Below are 6,000 nucleotides of genomic sequence, written 5' to 3' on the forward strand. Positions count from 1 at the left end.
ATTCATATATTCTTCGTTTAGAGGTTAGGTTTTTCGGTGTTTCTCCTTACATAGTCAGGTATTCATATTTTCTTCGTTTAGAGGTTAGGTTTTGGACGTTGCTCCTTACATAGTCAGGAGTTCATATATTTTTCGTTTAGAGGTTAGGTTTTGGGCGTTTCTCCTTACATAGTCAGGAATTCATTTATTATTCGTTTAGAGATTAGGTTTTGTGCGTTTCTCCTTACATTGTCAAGTATTCATATATTCTTTGTTTAGAGGTTAGGTTTTGGGCGTTTCTCATTATATAGTCAGGTATTTATATATTCTTCGTTTAGAGGTTAGGTTTTGCGCGTTTCTCATTAAACTACTCTAAAAAAAAAACTTAACTGAATTGGTTCAGCAAAGTTGAAAGCGAATACAATTGGAATACTTTTTATTTCATTTTGGTTATGTATAACCTTACGTTATAATGCATTAATACATTTTGACTTTGAATCGATTGTGTATGAACGAGCAATCTTTGCTTGCAATAAATTTATGAATAATTATTTTCAATTAGTACACTAGTAGGTTGAATGCTTTTGCCGAATTTTATATTGACCAGTTTAACTCTTTTTTTTCGTGTTTATAACTACACATTGTTGTGTGTCATTTTGTTTAATCTATAAATCTAAAATAGTGGTGCTTTACGTATGTTGTTAGTTTTCCTAACTGAACAAAGAGAAACAAAGACGGGTAGGATCGGAAGAGAAACTAAAGAATGTAGGTAGAGTTGTTTTATGTTCCCCTATTAGCAAATATGTTACAAATATTTGTCTCGTAAAAAACTAGAAATTTATACATCACTGACATATATTTAATTGTCCTGAAATGTGTGAAAGATATTAAGCATTGAATTTTATGTCTTTTCAATAAGTTATCATTATCAGAACTATTAAAAATATATAACTTTTAGACTTTCTTCTTGTTCGAGATATTTATATTTTTTAACACACAATTCACACCTATAAAAATGTTAAAATACCAATACTTAAATAAATTACCTTGTATGTTAAGGAAACATAGACAAGATTCGGATCTGAGTCACAACGTACAAAACCATTTGTTGTGTTGTTTCTTTCCCGAAAACGCTTGATTCCTTTTAACTGTTCACTTGACCCGTTACGATTTTCCTCCCAGCCTGCCGTTGCAGTCTCAGCAGCCTAAATATATATATACATCAAATAATAAAACACAATATGTGAACCAAGTCGACGAATTACTATGTCATTGTAAATAGCACATTAAAGCAGATAATGAATACCCATTACATGTATATCCAATTAAAAAGCAATTTTCAAATTTCAAATAATTACACATGTGTAAAGGAATAACTTTTGAACAATTACAAAGGTAAAAGGTATAATTTTAGAAACCGACAACGCGTCACACGGTATGATAACATCATAAGGAGATAAGTACTTGTATTTACTGGAATAAATGAGATAAAATGTTTGATGGGAAACAGAAGAACAGACAATCGGACTGAGATATTGTAAAAAGTACACATTACTTCATTTTCAACATACGTAAAAATAATGTTTCTTTTGGTAATCATGTATCTTAGATTGTTAAAGTTGTTTTCTCAGTCGATTTATCAATTTCGAACAGCGGTATACTACTGTTGCCTTTTTTTATTGCCAATTCGCATCTTCCTCGGTTTGTGTCTGTTCGGTATCAGCGCTGATGAAGTTAGTGCGCTTAATACCACATCCGTCACTTGAAAATAACGCGAACAGATAGACAAGTACACGTATATTCTATAGCATTGATTTTGGTTTTCTGGAAATTCTGTAGGAAGTATATGCAAAGTTCAAACATAAAGAGTTCAAAATTGATGCAACATATACGCATTTCGACGATAAACGTCAACTTAAATTCGAGAAAAGTGTATGTAATCAATTTAAAAATATCTTTTATTAAAATTCTGAAAATTCTGTAATGAAAATATTTGCTCTGTAACAAGGCTTTGGTACTCTTTCCGACGAATTTTCAGCGATCCCTAAGACTTCACTAAACAATATGTGTACTACGAACTTACAGGACTGTTTGCACTATTAAACATTTCTCTATCCTTTACTCTCCCAGGGTGTGGCTTAACATCCGCCTCACTTTTCTGTGGACAACAGCTTTTGCAAAAAAATTGGAAAATTCGTAAAAGTGCTTTAGGAGTTGGAACTATATTGAATGGAATAGGAAGAGTTGCATCGTCTCTAATGTATTCCATATACAATTTTGTCCTTGCAAACTTCCATTCTGTATCTGCCTCCTCCTGAAATATTTATATGAATTGGTTAAACGATGGTGGTTGATTATTGATAACTGATTATCGACTGATTGGATGATAATTGAACATGTTGAAGGTGGTCGGGATGTATAATGATGATATGATTACAACAAGGACAGCAACAATTTCAAAATAAAAACAAATGAAGATTTTGTCTCTGCACAGAGTTCATATTTACTCAACATAGATGTCAGTATAGTAGAATTTTATGAGACTTGTCAACATAATGGAACTTTATGAGACTGTCATGTAAGTCAGAGGTTTAGCTAGCTATAAAACCAGGTTTAATCCACCATTTTCTATGTATACATAAGAAAATGACTGTATTATGTCCGAAATAAAACAGTGGTTACCCATTCGTTATATGTGCTTGAGCTTTTGCCATTTTTTTTTACCATTTGATTAGGTACTTTCCGGTTTTAATTTTCCTCGGAGTTCAGTGATTTTGTTATTTCTTTTTTTAAGGACAAAACAATACGAACCTGAATTATTTCGAAGGATCTAGACATCATTGCTATCAACATATTTAAAAGCACGATAACTGTTGAAATATTGTAGGCTCCAAATATCACATATCCAACATTTTCTATAAAGTAACTATTAAAATCTCCAAGTTCAACTACATCGGGATCCCCTCGACCAAATAGGGACCAGAATACTGTAATAAATGTCTTGTCAATTCTGAAATAAAAAAAGTCGTTTTGTATATTTGTTGCTGCACACACGTTCTTATTTCATTGTTATTATTTTTCAATCAAAATAGTTTCATGCAAAGGTTGACAACACGGCATGTGAAGGCGTCATAATTATTTTTTTTGTTCATGGCAAATGTTTACATGAATTTGAAATTCATCAACTTTTTTTTTTTTTTTTTTTTATATACATCCATTCATACATAGCAAAACAATTATAAATTGTGATATGAAATGCGATCCAACTTATGTCTTCAACACTTCGGTGTTGACATGAATATCAATAATGTGGTCATTTTTATAAATTTCCTGTTTACAAAACTTTGACTTTTTCGATAACTAAGGATTTTTCTAACCCAGGCATTGATTATCTTAGCCATATTTGGCACAACTTTTTGGAATTTCGGATCCTCAATGCACTTCAACTTTGTACCTATTTGGCTTTATACACATTTTGATATGAGCGTCACTGATGAGTCTTATGTAGACAAAACGCACGTCTGGTATACAAAATTATAATCCTGGTACCTTTGATAACTATTTAAAAGTAAAATATATTTAATTAAAAACGGATTCATGGGATAAACCTTACATTCCAAAATGTTTTTCAGCTTTGGCTGATACATTACTGCTTAAATTCCCAAACTGAACCTGCGATCGCACATCTACTGGATAGTACCAATACAGGTTATGTAAACCAACCATGAAGGCCACAAATACTACCAGAAATATAATAACAAACTTTAAAATGTCCTGCAAATAAATGAGGTTAAATAATTAGTATATATTAACCAGAATTTGAAAAGGGTAAAGAAAAAATTAGGCTCTCGTCAATCTTCACTAAATAAACCTTGTTTACCCTTTATACAAGTATCTTGCTGTTCTGTGTGAGCCATGGATTCGTGACCAAGGCCGTTCTTTGACTTATAAGGGTTTACTTTTGCACATTTTGACTTTGATGAAGAGTTGTCTTATTGGTACATATACCACACCTTATGATATATATATATATATATAAAAATGTGGTCTAGCGGGACGGCTACAGTGCAGGCGATTTGGCGTCACGATATCTCAGTAGTACGGGTTCGAATCCCGGCGAGGAAAGAACAAAAAATCGAAGTGTTGCTTAAGTATAAAAAAAAATTTGTAAGGGTTCCGCGGAACCCAGTGTCTCGCCTACTTTTGCTGTAAATCGCTGGCTCAACAAAAAATGAGGAAAAAAATCAATAAAAAAATTCCTCTTGATACTATCTTTTGATTGTAAGAAGCTTCTGTCCAAGTTTGGTAAAAATCTAGGATAGTTAATGAATCTAATTAATGTTTGAAAACTTAAACTGCCGACTGTATGTAATGTTAACTGGAAGAAAATCTAAGTCCATTTAAAAGTAAAATACAGAAAAAATGGAGTTATCTTTTTACAATATTTACTTCTGGATACTATCTTATGGTCATAAATAAGCTTCTGTCCAAGATTGGTACAAACCCAGGATAGTTTAAGAAAGTTATTAAAATTTTAAAAACTTTAACCACAGAGTGAATGTAATGTTTCCCTGCAGAAAAACTAAGTCCATTTAAAAGTAAAATACGGAAAAAATGGATTTATTTTTTTACAAAATTTACTTCTGGATACTATCTTATGATCATAAACAAGCTTCTGTCAAAATTTGGTTCAGACCAAGGATAGTTTAAGAAAGTTATTAAAATTCTAAAAACTTTAACCACAGAGTGAATGTAATGTTTCCCCGCAGAAAAAACTAAGTCCATTTATAAGTAAAATACGGAAAAAATGGAATTTTATTTTTACAAAATTTACTTCTGGATACTATCTTATGATCATAAACAAGCTTCTGTCCAAGTTTGGTAGAAATCCAGTATAGTTTAAGAAAGTTATTAAAATTCTAAAAACTTTAACCACAGAGTGAATGTAATGTTTCCCCGCAGAAAAAACTAAGTCCATTTATAAGTAAAATACGGAAAAAATGGAATTTTATTTTTACAAAATTTACTTCTGGATACTATCTTATGATCATAAACAAGCTTCTGTCCAAGTTTGGTAGAAATCCAGTATAGTTTAAGAAAGTTATTAAAATTTCAAAAACTTTAACCACAGAGTGAATATTTGTGGACGCCGCCGACGACGACGCCGACGACGACGGAAAGTAGGATCGCTTAGTCTCGCTTTTTCGACTAAAGTCGAAGGCTCGACAAAAAAGCATCTATATGACTAATCGGAACATGAAAAAATATCCAATTTATTCTCAGATCGACTTTGCCTTAAGAAGTAACGTATATAGTTTCTTTAACTTATCTGAGACCCACATAATATTCTGAAATTTAGCATGTCAATACCTATACATTACTAATGCATTAATGCATTACTAAACTTATGAAACCATTTGGGACTATGAGTGAACTAAAATTGGTGTCAGCTCAGTTCTATATTGTTTGTGCAGTTTCTTGTTCTAAGCATTCTTTGGCTATTTGTTATGCAACTATATTGTTCAAATCTTTTATCAAGCTTTTACGAATCAAATAGAATTTCTTGAACGTAAAACAGAAACAACGTACGATTATTTTATTGAATCACAAAATGTTATGTATATACATGTAGTGCATTAGACACAAAGAAGATAACAATAGTTCCTGCCTGCAATTTTTGTTGTTTGCTAATGGGAAACAATATATACGTTCATATTATTTTTTAAAAACAAAACAATATATCATATGAAATTTTAATAAACAAATTAAACATGCACAATCACCAACTTACGGTTATCATTCTTGCAAGTGAGATTTGCATAGGTCCAAATAATTCATTTGCTGGTAAGAGGAAGGAAAGACGTGTAAAACTAATAATATTTGCTATGGCAAACAGACCCTCTGAGATATTGTGTGGATCCAAAGCGTGCCAAAAATATCTGTCTGTGAAAGAAATATTTTAGAACATTATAAAATCAAACTGGAAAGCATATGATTTTCCGACAAATAAATTTTCTGGAT

The sequence above is a fragment of the Mytilus trossulus genome, chromosome 6 (genome assembly GCF_036588685.1).
Source record: "Mytilus trossulus isolate FHL-02 chromosome 6, PNRI_Mtr1.1.1.hap1, whole genome shotgun sequence".
Taxonomy (NCBI): Eukaryota; Metazoa; Mollusca; class Bivalvia; order Mytilida; family Mytilidae; genus Mytilus; species Mytilus trossulus.